The 15,617-nt window shown below is 44.3% G+C and overlaps 1 protein-coding gene and 1 non-coding gene across 3 annotated transcripts in view; one reads left to right on the top strand and one right to left on the bottom strand.

Moving 5' to 3' along the window:
- Positions 1 to 15,617, top strand: part of MATN2 (matrilin 2) — a 162,954-nt gene that overhangs the window by 19,812 nt on the left and 127,525 nt on the right. The window lies entirely within an intron of this gene.
- Positions 10,214 to 10,320, bottom strand: LOC133042952 (U6 spliceosomal RNA). Its single transcript, XR_009689646.1, has one exon. It is a non-coding gene; the product is annotated as a U6 spliceosomal RNA (small nuclear RNA).

The raw sequence follows: 15,617 nt of genomic DNA, 5'->3' as shown, positions 1-15,617 counted from the left end.
TTAATGTCTAGCTTAATTAAAGACACCTGGATTCTCATTTCTCATCCATTCAGTCTGTTATGAAATACTGTTTGGGTTGTGTTACTTGAAGAAAATATGGCCTCACACAGATATGTAGTCAGAAAAAGGAGGAACTTAATTGTAATAGCCATTTATATGAGTATGGGTATTCTTTGACACGACACCAGAACTAGACAAATAATAGTTTCTTAAAGATTAATAGTAGTGTGGACTCTAAAACCACCTCAGGATACATTTTGAACTATATACACACATAAGAGAGAGTATAAAAGGCAAACATTAGTGTTGTTACAAAAATAGTTTTGATTTCATGGACCCTCAGGTGGGGGTCCCCAAACCCCACTTTGAAAATGGCTGGTTTAGGGGAGCATTCCCAGGGAAAGTTGGGACCACGTGAAGCTGGGAGATGAGCTGCCAGGAAAGCCGTGAGGATGGAGCATGGAGGTGGGGGCTGGTGAGGCCATCAGGACTGCCATGTCTGTAAAGCAAGTGGTCTGAGCTGGAGACAAGCCCAGAGGAGGTGGGAACCAGGTAACTTAGGACCTTGGGGGCGCCAACGGAAAGTCTGGGCTTCGTGCTGCAGAGGTGGGAGCCCTGGAAGAAGTGAAACTGGCAACAGTGGTGATCACTGTTGATTCCCTTTCCACCCACTGTGCCACCTGGGCAGCCTAAGCCAGGTGTGCTGTGTGTGTGAGTGTCCGCCTCTTTGTGACCCCATGGACTGTAGCCCACCAGGCGCCTCTGTCCACGGGATTCTCCAGGCAAGAATACTGGAGTGGGTTGCCATTCCATTCTCCAGGGGATCTTCCCAACCCAGGAATCGAATCTGGGTCTCCCACATGGCAGGCAGACCCTTTACCGTCTGAGCCACCAGGGAAACCCAGGGTTTCCTGGGCTATACGCAAAGCCTAAGCTCATGGAATCTGTTAGATTCTTCCCTCTGCACCTCTCCTGCCTCAGTGGCACCTGTCCCCTCCCAGACTCCTTCCTAAGTTCCCTTCAGGGTGGTGCTAACTGGAAGTCATGTTGCTCCCCACTCCTAATTGCCGCCTGCTCTGTGTCTGCACACTTTTCTCTTTATTATGTCACAGTCATATGGGGATGGAGCTGTCACCAGGGCCACCAGTGGGGGCATATCAGCCTTTTTGGAAACCTTAGCCCTCCTTGCCCAAGTCCCACTGTATTGGTGATGCCCCTCACTCTTGGAATGAGAGTACATGCAAACCGTCCGTGCGCGTCTACCTGCTGGCTCCCCTGTTTTGTTTGTCTTTTACGAGGTCCTGTTGACATGTGCTGTCTTTTCTAAATTCACCAAGCTCGCTCATTTTATTTCCACTAACTAACCTTGAAAGCTTTTCCTTTCCCTGCAATAGACTCCCCTTTCGGATCAATGGCGCCCGCAAAGAATTCGTGCTTGTGATTTAAATGAGCACGTTGTGACAACAGGACAGTAGATTCGAGAAGTGGGAGGTGGTGCCCCAGAGTGTGTTGGAGCGGGGATGGTGGGAGCTGACTTCCCATCCCCTCAACTCTGCTAGGAAAAATTCCAGAGGTGTTCGGGGGGTAAAGGTCATGAAATTTAATAACATTTCTTCCAAACAGTTAATTCACTACTTAAAAATAAGCTAATGAAGACAATCGAAGAACTCACAGTATACAGCTCCAGATTCTGTTCCTGGGAAGGCATAGTACGTTACTAGGCATTTATTTCCAATTTTGCATACATCTCTAATTAAACCTGATCTCAGAACATCAGAAAAAATGAAATGTTTCAAACAAGGACCTGAAGCCTAAATTAGCAATGTGACCAAAGGAACTGGCTGGCCTAGGGAATTAAGTGTAAGAATGCCCTACCCTGTGTTGCCAATGGAGGTTCTTGCCTAGGTTGATAATTATTAACATTTTCAAGCATTGGCTGCCAGTAAATGAATTTCCACATCCTGAAACAATCCCCTTAATTGACATTTGTTGGCACCCTCGGTGAGGGAAGAAAAGTAGATGCCAGAAGCTATCTGAACTTTTGGCTTCTGGAAGGACAAGACCCATTGACGCCACCAGTCTTAAACATGCCCTGAAGCCACTCTGTCACGAATACAACTTTTGTCTCCTTCCTTGAACTTTCTGGGGCTTTGTTCACCCTCTTCTACCTGGAGTATTTTTACTTTGTTGTTGTTGTTCAGTCACTCAGTTGTATCTGACTCTTTGTGACCCCATGGACTGCAGCACACCAGGCTTCCCTGTCCTTCACTATCTCCTGGAGTTTGCTCAAACTCATGTCCGTTGAGTCAGTGGTACCATCCACTCATCTCATCCTCTGTCGTCCCCTTCTCCTCCTGCCTTCAATCGTTCCCATCATCAGGGCCTTTTCTAATGAGTCAGCTCTTTTCTTTGGGTAAGGCTTATTATCACCCTTGGAGAAGGAAATGGCAACCTATTCCAGTACTCTTGCCTGGAAAATCCCGTGGATGGAGGAGCCTGGTAGGCTAGAGGGCATGGGGTCGCAAAGAATAGGACACAACTGAGTGACTTCACTTTCACTTTCACTATTGTCAGGCAAGGGCAGACTAAATGCCACCTCCTCCCCCTGCCAGCCAGGCAGGACCCTCCCATCCCGGGATGGGCCACAAGCACTCAGATCCTCTGCCAAGGTGTCAACTCACTTTGCTTTATATTCTGAGGGGTAATAATGGCACATACCAAGGATTCCTATTCTGGTTATTTTTGTACTTGCCCTGTTTTTAGCATCAGATTGTAAACCCTTGAAAGAAGGCACCGTTTTTTATGTCTCATGACACCTCTGGAGGTACGATCACTTAGTGAGACCTTGCTGTGAGTAGGGACAGGCCCGCCCACTGGATCTATGTAAAAAAGACAAAACACTGCAAGGTGGTGATAGGTTTATCTCATTTTCAGATGAGGAAGCCCAGGAGAAGAGAAGTAAAGCGATTTGGTAAATTTGTTAAGGCTTCTGAAAGTTAAAGTCGCTCAGTCGTGTCCGACTCTTTGTGACCCCGTAGACTGTAGCCCACCAGGCTCTCTGTCCATGGGCTTCTCCAGGCCAGAAAAGTGGAGTGGGTAGCCGTTCCCTTCTTCAGGGGATCTTCCCAACCCAGGACTGGAACCCAGGTCTCCTGCATTGCAGGCAGATTCTTTACCGTCTGAGCCACCAGGGAAGCCCAAGATACCACAGTGGGTAGCCATTCCCTTCTCCAGCGGATCTTCCTGACTCAGGAATCGAACCTGGTCTTCTGCATTGGCAGGTGGATTCTTTACCAGCTGAGCTACAGACTTCTGAAAACCCAGAATGAAAAGTTGTCCTTCCCAACCCCACCCTACTCCGCAAGAGGACGCGTGGCTGAGGAGTTGTGTGTTTGAGCAAAGAAATACTCGAGCTTGCTTGCTCCCTGACCAGGAGTTTTGAGCAGACCACGAGATGCCCATCAGTCTTTGGAGGTGTTGCTGCTACTGCAGGTCACACCGGGGTCGCTGATCTCAAGCCCCCTCTTTGGTCCCGCCCACAGCGGAAGCTCTGCGGTTGTTGGACCACGGAGAGGATGAGGCATACAGATGGCTGATTTCATCCTCTTGTCCATGGTTGCAGTCTCTTAGCACGTGACTCCGAGAAAGCTGCTTTTTCCTCTCCAGTGTATTCACCTATAAAGGGAGGTGACTGGAGTCAGGGATCTTTCATGTCTCATCTGGGGCGTGGTGACATCACCTATTCCCACCTTCTCGTCCCTTCTCTGGCTCCCGGTAGTGAACCTCCTCTCCCCGCCATCCCCGATGCGATCTTTGGCTTTCTTTCCTTCTCTCTGGATGAGAGGGAGAAGTTTTAAGATAGAAGGGATGGGGCAGTAGAATCAGGCAGGGGGTTGGTAGCAGGTAGGGTGCGCAGTAAGATCCGGGAAACTGAACACTGGTCCTCATGCCTAATTGTCTCTCAGAAGCTCTGAAAGACTCATTGCACACAGACTGCTGGTTCCCAGGACCAGAGTGTTTGATTCAGTAGGCCTGGGTTGGGGCTTGAGAAGTTGCCATTTCTGAAGACTTCAGTTTGAGAATCTTTGCAGAGGAGAAATCTAGGAGTTGGGGTGGGGATGGGCAGGAGGAAAGGATCTTAGTAAGAGATGCCAAGCATGAACCAGAGAGACAGTGCAGGATGAATAACATTTGCTGAGAAAATTGCAGCTGCAGCGTATAAGCGAACTGTCAGCTGGGTCGACTCTTTCTGCGGCTTTGAATAGGCTGCTCGCATTTTCCTACCCAGGGGGAGTTAGCAAACGGGAGCCTCAAGCCTCTTACAGCACAGTGATTAGCACACATCTAAAGAAGCCAGTGTCTGGCATCTGTCTTTATCATCAGAACTGGTTATAAAAATGAAGGTTGATGCATAGAGCTGATCAGATTGTTTTTAAGTATAGCAAAGACTTAAAAAAGAATAACCCCTTTGAAGTGAGATCACACCCTTTGTCAGTCTCCCGCTGTGCATCCTCTGGGACAGAGCCAGGGCCCAATTATGGACGTGATGGAGGGACTGTCGTGGCGGCCGCTCAGTCCAGACGCAGAAAGCACATCTCCTCTCCTCACTCTCAGCCTGTTTTATGTATAAAGCAACATCTCTGTTATCATTCAGTCGTTATCAACTATATGAAGTGAATTCTTCATTCCTATCTTGTGATTAATACCGAGAAGCTCCAAAAAGAATAGTATCTGACTTAAGCCACAGGCTTAAAAACTCTCCTAGCCAATGAATACATAACTTGACTTTCTTCTACAGAGTCTCTCACCTTCTCTTCTCTAGTGAACTCTGTCCCCTTCCTTTTCTGTAACTCTGTTTTATCTCTTCTTCTCCATTCCCATCCCTCCCTCATTCCCTTCTTCAGTTCCAGGATGTTTGATCCTCAGCTTGCCATGTGTTTGGCCTGCAGTGTGTATGAGTGGGTGTCCTTTCAGTAGGTGACATAGCCACTTTTTCTTTTCTCCTCTTTGATGGCTGCTGCTCTTGGGGGCAAGGCATATAGCCTTACCCTTCCAGAGACAATCATGTCCCAGGTTTCCCTACCAGATGATAATAATAACAACATTAATGATGGCTGCCCCTTTTGGGAGAGCATCTACTATGTGCTAGGCAGTTCACCCTTCCCTCCACGTGGTATTAATATTATTATCCCCATTTTACAGATGAAGAAACTGAGGCTTAGAGACGTTAAATGTTTTGCTCAAGGTCATGCCACCACTGAGCAGTAGAGGTGGGGTTGGAGAAGCCAACGTAACATTTCCTTTGTCTCAGATTCTTTTCTGCAACCCTCCTCCTCTGTTTCAGCCAACCGAATTGGACTCATCTTTCGAGTGTTCATGGAAGCGGCCCTAATTTCTCAGTTGGGGTTTATTAATAGTGCCCCAACAACACACTCCTGCAGCAGGCTCTCTGCCCGAGCTTGTCAGCCTGGACAGTGATTGCCAGCATCGTTGTCTGCATTGTATCAGCGATGCTAATAATGTGTGAGGTACCCAACAGACGCTCAGTGAACACCAAGAGAAGGAGCAAATGAACCAGTGAGCAAAGAGGAAAAGTCTCCAGAGAGGAGCCACTGGACTGGGGAATGTTCCTGAAGCCAAGGCATGTGGGAAAAAGTTGAAAGACCTGAGGATGTTTAGTTTGAAAAAAAAAAAGAAGAAGATGAAGGGCTCTGAAGGCTGTGTTATGGCAGAGCTTAGACTTGTTATTAAGATCATAAGACCTTAAAGAGGAAATGAAGACCCAATTACCTGAGTTTTTGAGGAAACAGATTTTTCTTCCACGTGAAACTTTGTCACCACCAGATTAGCACAGGGAATAAATTGCCTCCTCAGGCTTCAGGGATATCAAAGGCCTTGTGTGTAGGGGGTTAAATAAACATCTCATCTGTAAACTGCCACATTCCAGGATTCTAGGGAGGTGCCTGCAGAATTAAGAAATGAACCCAAAGATAAGGACTTTCTCCTCTATTAAAAAAAAAGCTAACTATTTGCTTTCCAGGAAAAATCTGCCTTAGGAACCTTTGAAATAATGTTTTTTAAGCAAGGGAGAAACTAGGACTTTTTTAGTGACTGACAACGTATAATTTGTCGAATTCCTGGGTTTCTTTTCTGACAATGTTAAGTGAATGAATGAAAGAATGATTACAGGTAAATTGCCTTAGCTTTTTTGGTTAATTCGGTGTAGAGCTTGCAGTCAACAAAAATCACTAAGCCTTTATTACAGGTGCTTAGTATCACATAGCAGACTTTTTTTTTTAACTTAAGTGGAATACTTTAAAATTTTTTGTATTAAATTTTACTTTCTTTGTTTAGGTTCATCATTCTCAATGAATATACTTTTCCTCCTTAGTAAGTTCGAATCATTTCCAAATTTGATGAAATATATTCTGTATCTTTTTCCAAGTCCCTACTGAAAATATGAAAAGATATTGATATTTTATATTCTTTTGAAATTATTATAAAGAATTATCAATGATCATCTTTACTTAAAAAATTGATGTCTAAATATTTAATGACTCTTAGATACTGAAAATACAAGGAGAGCTAGTTCCAAAATTGCCTGAATAAGCAACCTATAAACATTTCATGTATTCTTGAGAGGAAATATTAGAGAGACTTGAGTTGTATATTAGTTTCTAGAGCTGCCATAACAATGTGGCACAGACTTGAACGACAGAAATTTATTTTCTCATGACTCCGGAGGCTAGAAGTCCCAGATCAAGGATTGGATTCTTGGTGATGTTACTGAATGCAAATTCATTTATTGCAAGAGCGAACAAGGAGACCAGGTAGCTTATGCCCAAGAAACACCTGAACTCCCTGAAGGGTTTCAGCAAAGTGCTTTTAAAGGCCAGGTGAGGAAGGGCATCCCAGGGTCTGTGATCAGCTCATGCGTAATTCTTTTATTGGTTGATGGTAAAGTAGCAGCATGGTTAACAGTATCAATCCTTAGGTGCCAGGAGGTCTGGGGGCTGCTTGCTCATGATGATCAGATAGTTAATTTCTTCCATTTGGTAGTTTTTAGCATCTGAAAAACTCAGGAAATATGCATGAGATCCTATTCTCTGGGTACTTCAGAGAGGAGCTGGGGAAAATGGGGCAAGGGTCTGTCTCTGTGGAGTCCTGCTTGGTTAAGTGAGGCCTCTCCTCTGGGTCTGCAGACGACTGCCAGCTCCCTGTGAACTCACGTGGGCTTCCCTCTGTCCCCGTCTGTGTCCACATTGCCTCTTCTTATAAGGACACTAGTCACACTGGATTAGAGTTGGCCCTAATGGTCTCATATAACCTTTGTCACCTATTGAAAGACCTCATCTCCAGATACAGTCATATTCAGAGATACTAGACTTCGACTTACAAACTTCCCAGTTTGTGGAAGACAGTGTGTCTTCTCTGACATGTTCCTAAGTGGCCTCTCTTCCCTTTCTGATTCGCCTCGCCTTCCCATTTCAGGGTGATATAACTGTTTCTGACATGTTCAAAGACTCCAGCGGTGTGGTACTTATTAGTTTACCATCGTGCATTCCTGAGTCTTGAAAGCAGGTCGGACAAGCCCGATGGGTTGGGCAGCCAACATCTTTGGGCTGCAGATGGGAAACCAGTGCCATCTGGCCAGGATGTGAAACCAGGTCCAAGTGAGATCTTTCAAAAGCCAGGAATTAAAACCACTAACTCAGAAAAGCTTCCTTTCAGTATATCCAGAGAAGGCTGATTTATAGGGAAGGATGAAAGGAGGGTAGTGTGTGTTTTTTGGCTCCTCGGAGGATGGTGAGGCCGGGAGAGGAGGAGAAGGGAGACGTTTTCGTAAGCCCGCCGCCAGCCAATGAGTAAGAACATCAAAGGGGAAGCAGGACGGCCAGACACACAAAGAGCTGATGCAGGGGGCAGGGCTGGGGGAGGAACCGGAGGGATCTGACCACTTGGGCTGGGAGCCAGGAGGGGCCTTTGGAAAGGCACGATGCAGTATGTGCAGTGAGCAACATTTGGCCATGAGAAACCCTGGGAGGATGAGCTCCAGAGGCCTTTCAAGTCAGGCTGGACCATGAAGTAAACTGCAGAGGAATCCGGTCCAAAGGGCTCAGATCTGGCCAAACCTATGAGAGGCTGCTTTCCATCTCCAGCTCTTCATTCCCCAGCCCTGACCCTGGGCCTTCTCCCAGTCTACTCCATCCATTCATTGAATAAATATGTTCTGAGAGCCCCCACCTTCCAAGCACTGTACTAAGTAAGCCTGGTGCAAAATGAAGAATTCCTACATCTCTGGGACATGTTAATGGTACAGCCAGGGAGGCGCCCCCTCCTCCTTGGGGTCCCGTTCGTCAGTGTCCTGAGGCCGTCCTGGCTGGTTGTCCCAACCACTGAAGGTAGCCAGCTCCTTCACTCCCCTCTTCCAATCCAACTTGAATTTGTCTCCCCTCTTCTAATCAAACCTGACTTTGTCGCCAAGCGAAGAGGAATAGGCAGACCATCCATTTTACCAGCTGTTTTTCCTATACCACAATAATTTAGTTCTAATACATGATCTTCATTTAATAATTTGCCTTGTTTTTATCATTTATCATTCATTCAAGGAACATACATCAAGTATCCTGGCAAGGCACTGTTTAGATGCCAGTGATACTGCAGGGTCAGGCATGGTCATAGCTGTCTCACTCATGCTTTAGGGTTTGGTACAATTTCCTCAGTTTTCAGGCAGCATGGGTCTTTTGGGGGAAATAGGATCAGTGAGAGAAGATGCCCTCAAGAGCCAGTAAAACTTAATCATAAAACCATCTGGGCTTGATGCCCTCTGTAGAGAGGATGCATTTGACAACTCACTCATTTTTCTTGAAGAGTCATTAATCTGTTCAGGTTTTCTATTTCTTCTTGAGTCTATTTGATAATTGGTATTTTCCTTAAAAATGGTCCGGTTTGTCTGTATTTTTTAATCTGCTGGCATACAGTAGTTCATAACACTGTATTTTAACTCAGGGCGTGCATTCTATTCTGTGATTTTCTTTTTTTTTTTGGCTGCGATGGGTCTTTGTTGAGGTTCTTGGGCTCTGCATTGCAGCATGTGGGGCTTTCTCTAGTTGCATTGAATGGGCCTAGCTGTCTCGCGGCATATGGGAATCCCAGTTCTTCACCCAGGGATCAAGCCCATGTCCCTTGCATTGGCATTCAGATTCTTAACCATGGACCCCAGGGAAGTCCCAGGACATGCTATTCTTTAACAAAGAGTGCCCAGCGTTTTTTCCCCCATAGTCCACAGAGCTCTGAGCAAAAATTCTGAAGGAACACTGAGCCCTGGGGGACAGGCGTGCAGGTGATAGGGAAGGTGTCTTCATGTACTCAGGTTTCCCTGATACTGTGTGGCATTTACACAAGAGCTTTACAGTTTTACAAAGCTCCTGATGAGTGACTCACACACACACACAAATACAGTTTTACAAAGCTCCTGATGAGTGACTCACACACACACACAAAATGCTTTCCTTACTTCCTTTTCCTCACAAAGCCCTTGAGAGATAGATTTTGTAATAATCCCCAGCTACAGATAAGAAAACAACCCAATCAGAGATGTTAATTTATCTGTGATATTCAGATAAAGCCAGAAATCACTCCTAGATCACACCATTTTAATCAGAAGATAGTTTAGAGATCATCTCGTTAAAAAGTTTCTAACCTGGGGTCCATGGGTCTCCAAATATCTCTTGGATAGACTTCAGTGGGTCCATAATCTGGATGGGAAAAAAAATAACATCCTTTTCCACTGACCTCTAACTACGATGTAGGATTTCCTTCTATTATAATTGTAAACCACAAACCACAGGAGCAGCAGCGGTGCTGTCTCAGCGACAGAGATCACAGATCTGTTCATGGCACGTTACAGTCGTCAGAGATAATTCAAAATAGTGCTTACACTCCTCACTACTTCAGACTTAGCTCATTAGGAAGTCACCTTTCTACTTTGTTATTTAATGTTATTTTTAAAAGTCCATCTGTTACTCTATCCCCAGGTTTTTCTTTTCTTTTTAATATCTTGATTCACTGTAGTTCAAATAAATGACCTCCTTTTTCATCCTTGGCATTTAAAAAATTTTTATTTATTGTGCTAATATACACATAACATAAAATTAGCCATTTGAGTCATTTTATTTTTTTAGTAAAATGAAGTTTATTTAAACAATATTTTAAAAATAAGGAATGCTTCACGAATTTGCGTGTCATCCTTGTGCAGGGGCCGTGCTAATCTTCTCTGTACCATTCCAATTTTAGTATATGTGCTGCCGAAGCGAGCACCTTTTGAGTCATTTTAAAGTGTACAGTTCAGTGGCATTAAGTACATTTACATTGTTTGCAACCATCATCACTGTCTGTTTCCAGAACATTTTGAACATTTTCATTATTCCCAAGCGGGAATTTTCTGTCCATTAAGAAATAACCCCCATCCCTCCCTCTCCATCCCTCAAGAGTTTTTCTCCTTTCTGTCTCTTTGTTGCCTATTCTAGATATCTTGTGTAAGTAGAATGTGGTCATATTTGTTCTTTTGTCTGACTTTTCACTTAGTGTAATGTTTTTAAGGTTCATGCATGCTGTAGCATGCATCAGAACTTCATTGTTTTATGGCTGAGGAACCTTCCAGTATGTGTATATACCGCATTTTGGTTATGCTTTCACTTGTTGATGGACACTTGTGCTGTTTCCACCTTTTGGCTCCTTGAATAATGTTGCTATGAACATTGGCATACAGGTACCTGTTTGAGTCTCTGCTTTCCTTTTGCGGGGGCGGGGATATGTACCAAGGATGGACTTGCTGGGAAACATGGTCATTCTGTGTTTAACTTTTCTGAAGAAATGCCAGACTGTACCAGTGGTACACTTTGCACCATTTTGCATTCCCAGCAGTGCACCAAGGTTCCAAATATTTTCACATCCTCACCAACACTTGTTATTCTCCTTTTTTTTCTTTTTCCCTAATAGCCATCCTAGTGAGTGTTGCATTTCATTTTGGACTTTTAACAGCTGTGTTCTGAGAAAGCATCATGGGCTTCACTAGGCTGCCATGGAAGTCCCGGGTACAAATAAGGGTTAAGTGAGGGAGCCGGAGTCCAGAAATACTGTTCCTTGTTCAAGGTGAAGTAATTGACCAGCAGCAGCCTTGGGCTTCACACCAAGTCGTCTAGGGCTCAGGGGAGCACTTTCCCCTCCTAACACATGGGCTGTTCTCATGTAGACATTTGCCTCAGCCAGTGGTCAGACTGAGTCAGGGCTGGAACAAAGCCATCAACCAGCCAATCCCTGAAGCTGAGGCCAGCCCCAGACGCAGACGAGACGGACATAATCCCTGTCTGCAAACCACTGCGACATAAAACTGCCACACGCAACCACGGCAGCTATATCTTTATTTGTTCAACAAACATTGAGTGCCTTGTGTGAAATCAAACACCATGTTCAGTTGGAGTGTCTCGGAGGCACCCAAGGGGACATCCCTTGGAGAGGCTCAAGTGATAGTTTCATTTCCGGGTTACAGTTCAAGAGGGAAAAACAATCCTGCCTGTGTTTCCTTTCAATACAGAATGGTGTCCTGACCTGTCGTTTCCTGACCAGGAGCCTCTAGTTCTGCAGAGACAGCCTAAGATGGCTTCAGTCTCATGGCCCCATTTTCTTACTGACCTTCCAATCAGCCGTGGCTCCTGAACCTTTCCACACCTGCCACCACACTTGTCAGCGTGATTTTACAAATAACCATAGCTAAGCTCAGTTGGTAAAGGATCTGCCTGCAGTGCAGGATACCTGGGTTCACTCCCTGGGTTGGCAACTGGGTTCAATCCCTGGGTTGGGAAGAGCCCCTGGAGAAGGAAATGGCAACCCACTCCAGTATTCTTGCCTGGAGAGTCCTATGGACAGAGGATGCTGGCGGGCTACAGTTCATGGGGTCATAAAGAGTCGAACGTGTCTGAAGAGACTAAACCACCATCAACTTTTAAGAAGTGTGAATTCTAGCTTTCCACCATGTGACCATGGGTAAGTAAGTGGAACCATTCTAACCCCAACTGTCTCGTCTGTGAAACGGGGATGATAATCACACTCCCTCAGAGTGGGAGTGAGGATGGCATGAGATCCTGCAGATAAAGGGCTTTGCACAAAGCCTGGCATGGAGTTAGCTTTCAATACATGCTTATTGCTGCTATTGTCACATTTTAAAGTTTATTTTAAAAAAACATTTTGTACATTGCAAAGTGGTGTTAGCAGCTCCCACTCTACTGTGAGATCTTTAAAACTAGGAACTAGGTCTTTTCATCTCTGGCTTTAAAGCATCTGGTATATTAGCCTCACAATAAATGTGTACTTAAGAAATGAACAAGAGATGACATTTATTAATATTATTAGTACTGTTACCTTTATTTGAGCATCTACTGATTTAAATATAAAATAGCAATTTTTTTCTTTTTCAATCTTAGATATTGATTTTAGAGAAGAATGTCTAAAAAACTGGTTACATGAGCATTTCAGAAAATATGCTTAATTAGCAAAACAGTTTAATAAAATTTTATTCTTAAAATATCAGAAGGTATACCATGAAATTCATTCATTCATACATAGAATACATTTCTGTTGAGTACTCCACAGCAAGACTGGTATCAGTAGTGAAGTCTCTGTCATGTTGATATATGGCAGAAACCAACACAGTATTGTAAAGCAATTATCCTCCAATTAAAAATAAATAAAGTGGAAACTTACATTACCATGTGTAAAATAGATAGCCAATGGGAATTTTCTGTCTGGCTCAGGAAACTCAAACAAGGGTTCTGTATCAACCTAGAGGGGTGGGATGGGGAGGGAGGTTCAAAAGGGAGGGGATATACGTATACCTGTGGCTGATTCATGTTGAGGTTTGACAGAAAGCAACAAAATTCTGTAAAGCAATTATCCTTCAATTAAAAAATAAATTAATTTAAAAATAAATAAAAAATTTAAAAAGTAGTGAAATGTCTGGATATTAGTTAGGGTGCAATTGGCATAAACTAACAGTGTTTTTATTAAAAGATACTTGAATATCTTACAAAAAGTCTGGAGGTCAGTGATTCCCGGTTCGTGGCAATGGCTCAGCTTTATCATTGAGACCAGGGTTCTTTTCAACTTTAAGCTGCCTCATCCCGGGATACTGACTTTACTTTCTTAGGCCTCAGCCTCTATAGTCACAAGATGGCTGCTGCAGCTCCAAACATCACATCCTTCCATGCTCATGGTCAAGGCAGGAAGAGAATGGGGTGGAGGAAAGAAGATTTTTTCATCCCTTTACGTATTCCTTTTATCAGAGACCAACATCTTCAGTACCCTTTCCTTTCCTCCCCACTAGCCAAAACTGGATTGCCTGCCTATCTAACTACCTCATCTGGAGGCTGGAATAACCGTGTCCTGTAAGGAATCATTCCTGGCAGGGGATGGGATCACTCCTCACAGAAATCATGGTCACTTCTTTGTTCCTTGGAATCTTAGCAAGGAAGCAGGAAGGGATTGGGAGAGAAATGAAGTTTAAGACAGCATCTACTAGTGTGATCCAATCTACTGTGTTAAGCCATTTTCTTGAAGGTGGCAAGGAGACTGCTTCTGAACCCAGGATGTTCCAGACTCACCTGCAGCATTTAGAACAGCAATGCCAGTGTAGTGTGGCTCAGGGAAGTAACATGTGGGCCTTGGTGGGTCATTGTTAGGACTTGGGTTTTCTCTGAGAGATGGGGACTAAAGCAGTGACATGATTTCACTTCTGTTTAAAGTATCGCTCTGGCTATTGGATTGAGTACAGTCTGCATAGGAACAAAGGCAAATGCCATTTAGGAAGCTAACACCATCATCCAGGCGAGGGATGTTGGTGGAGGCGATCACCTCTGGAGTGTAATGAAGAACTAAGAAATACTTCATTTGTGGCAAGTTTCCCCAAACCCTCTTAAATGGTAGCAGTTGCTGGGAATTTATGGCTACAGCCCACAGAGTACCTACAGTTACAAGGAGGGAACATAAATGGAACGTAAATGTAACATAACGTCATGCGGGCTGCCCCCTTCTGTAGCTGTGTGTACATTTGTTGTTCCCTGTAGATCAATTACGAAGAGTATGAATTTTAGATTGCTGGATTCAAACCCAGGTTCTACTACTTACTAACTGTGTGACCTCAGGCAAATTACTCTAACCTCTCTGAGCCTGTTTTCCCACCTGTTAAATGGGGATAACAGGTTGCTGTGTGAAGTAAGGGGTTAGTACATGTAGCATTGTATTGATATATAATGGTTGCCAATTAATATTAGCTATCATTATATATATGTATCTAGTCACTTTTGTAAAAGTCAAGGTATATCTCTATTTAATTCATTTTTCTTAAAACCATAGCATGCAAGAGCTGGAAAGGAACTGAGAAATTATTTAGTCCAACCCTAGAGATCAAAGTAACATAGCCACCCTCCCTCCAGAAAATAAGAAGGTTTTGTGGCCACTGTCATCTAGCAGGTGGCAGAGTGGAGACCAGAACACGGGTCTCTGGGCTTCCAGTCCACAGCAATGCTTTCATTGCCTCACCAGGTTGCTTCCATGCAGCCCTCAACACAGTACCAGGTAGAAATAATAATAATAACAGAAATAATTATTTGACTTTCACTTCATGCCAGGCACCATCGTAAGCACTTTACACATGCTCACTTATTTAATCTTCATGGCACCCCTCTGAGATAGGTACAATCACTGTCTCTGTCTTGCAGAAGAGGAAACTGAAGGTTGGAGAAAGCAAGGAAGGACCTTGATCAGGATGGAGAATGTGCGTGGTGTGGGCCGACAAGGAGTCAGAAGGCTGCTCCAGCATTACCCCACATGGTCTCCTCCGTTTGTAAAATAAGGAGACTGAACCCAGTCTTTCAAGTCCCTTTTCAGCTTTAGAATTTGCATATCCTCAGTGCTTTGTGATGATTAATTCTCCAAGAAATACTGTTTCAGTTCATTAAATTTGCTGTCTTATTAACTCCTCTTCATCTTAATTATCAGCTGCAAGAAAGAACTATTTGTGAAACTGCCTAGAAACCAAAGTCACCCAGTCTGTGAGGGATTCCTGAAACGTTATTTTGGGTTTCCATGGCAACCCTAACATTGGGCGGATAGCTTAACAGAGTCAACTGCAGCAGCTGGAGCCCAGCATTCGCTGGAGCACCGAGTGATGAGGAAACAAGTCGCTGGCTCAGTAGATTTCCTTTTGTGTCGACTGCCTCAGTGTACTTAGGGAGTGGAAACTTAAGCCAAGCTAAGTAAGAATGGAGGAAGTGGAGCGTCGTCTCAGAGTGGAGAGAGAAGACAAGTTTCCAAATGAAATAGTGATGAGAACAATTCAGGTGCCTGAGGAAGTTATTGTAGAGAGGTGGGGTAGGCATACAGAGGCTTTGCAGAGAGGAGGCATACAGAGGCTTCAGGGGAGGGAAGAGAGTTAGCCCCACTTCCGCAAAGCTTGAATGGACTGGGCCTTCAGGTGAGCTTCGAGAAGAGGACTGAGCATGTCCTGTTGTGTTTTTTTGTTCCAGTATTTTTGGAGTTTTTATCAGGTACCCACTGTGGAT

This window comes from Dama dama, chromosome 21 (assembly GCF_033118175.1).
Source record: "Dama dama isolate Ldn47 chromosome 21, ASM3311817v1, whole genome shotgun sequence".
NCBI lineage: Eukaryota > Metazoa > Chordata > Mammalia > Artiodactyla > Cervidae > Dama > Dama dama.
This window is presented reverse-complemented; position numbering and strand designations above follow the sequence as displayed.